The sequence below is a fragment of the Asparagus officinalis genome, chromosome 7, assembly GCF_001876935.1.
Source record: "Asparagus officinalis chromosome 7, Aspof.V1, whole genome shotgun sequence".
Taxonomy (NCBI): domain Eukaryota; kingdom Viridiplantae; phylum Streptophyta; class Magnoliopsida; order Asparagales; family Asparagaceae; genus Asparagus; species Asparagus officinalis.
In genome coordinates this window covers 85,682,200-85,684,002 of record NC_033800.1, presented here as the reverse complement: position 1 = coordinate 85,684,002, position 1,803 = coordinate 85,682,200, and positions in this window count along the sequence as shown.

Genomic DNA, 1,803 nt, shown 5'->3' with positions numbered 1-1,803 from the left:
TTTTATATTATTATGTATTAATTGTATTTTCTGTATACAACGAGCCCTTTCCCTTGGGGTTGGTTGTGATGTTGCTCGCTAGCGCTTTGACGCTCGTTGTCCCTCCCCCTTTCAGGTAACGAGCCAGGAGCCCGAAGAGTCGCAGTCTATTTAGTTATATTTTATTTATGGAGCTCCACTGTAGACTTTGTTTAGACATTTGAGGACTTTATTCTAGATGTTGTAAAGGCTGTGTGCCTTATTTCCTTTACTCAGACTTGTTGTATTTGAGATTTGTTAAGAACTCCAGTTTATTCATTTCAGATATTGACTTTGTATTCCTGTATGTTGGATGATGAAATATTATTTTGATCTCTATCATTTCATCAGTTATCTCTTGTAGTATCTTTTACTTGCTTTTGTACCTACACCTGTTATTGACTCTACTAGAGAGATGTTAATTGTGATGGTGAAACATGTTATTGCACGGTGTGGTGCATGGCAGGTTTGACATTCTTGGTTTCACCTTGGACTGCAGCCTTGTGTGAACCCAGTTCATTTCATCAGTTATCTCTTGTAGTATCTTTTACTTGCTTTTGTACCTACACCTGTTATTGACTCTACTAGAGTGATAGAATTGTGATGGTGAAACATGTTATTGCACGGTGTGGTGCATGGCAGGTTTGACATTCTTGGTTTCACCTTGGACTGCAGCCTTGTGTGAACCCAGGGGCGTCACAGTTGTTCTCTTCTTTTTTTTAGTTATTTACACATTGGGGACAATGTGCAATTCAAGCATGGGGGAGTGGGTTTGTTGGGATGATGTTTCATATATGCTTTGGTGTTTTTGAGTGCTTGTTTTCTGTGTTGGGATTTTTCATTTAGTTTTTTTTAAAAAAAGGGGGGAAAGAGAAGAAAAAGAAAAGAAAAGGAGTACCACTGTTCGCGAGCCATTTTAATACGTACATCATTTATTTCACATGCCCCATTGTTAAAAAAAAACATGAATAAATATACCATTAATAATTGTTGTTAGATTAGTTTTCACATAATTGAATGAAAATATAAATAAATATTATTAAATGTAAAAACCCTCAAAATCTCTCTTCTCTATTTTTGTAGCATTTTAGAAGCCAAAAAAATCAAGCTCCTTGAAGGCCAAAAGCCCATCAACAAATGACTACACCCAAGGACCGGACTTGGCTGCAAATAATTAGAATGAATTGGGTTTTTATGCAAAGCATTGGATTTCATGACCGGACTTTTCTTGTGCTGGCGCTGCAATCAATGGGCCGGAGATTTTGATGAATTGGGATTTAATGCATTGGACCCGATTGTCTTGGATTTTCACAAGAAATACATTGGGCCGGTTTGCTACATTTTCATTTTATCAATGGCCGGACCAGCTGGATGAAAAACTTTGAATTGGGCCGGATTATTTTTTTTGGACTGCTGATTGTCATCAAGACCGGATGCAAACTGTAGGCATCTAAAATTGTCTACGAGAGCCCGCACGAAACTCGAAGCAATGAATGGGTGAGTCAAGAAGATTCACCTAATCAGCTCGCGCGCGTCGCTTAGCGCACTTACACCATTCAGCCCGTGCGCGTCGGTCAGCGCGCGTACGTCAAGCCAACTCGTGCGCGTCGGTCAGCGCGCGTACGTCAAATCATCGCGTGCACGTCAATCAACTCGTACGCGCCGGTCAACGCGCGCACGTCAATCAGCCCGCGCGCATCGATCAGCACGCGTATATTAACCAACGTGCGTTCGACGATCGGTCTCGCGACGAAGCATACAAATCAACAAATCTATCGAATACGC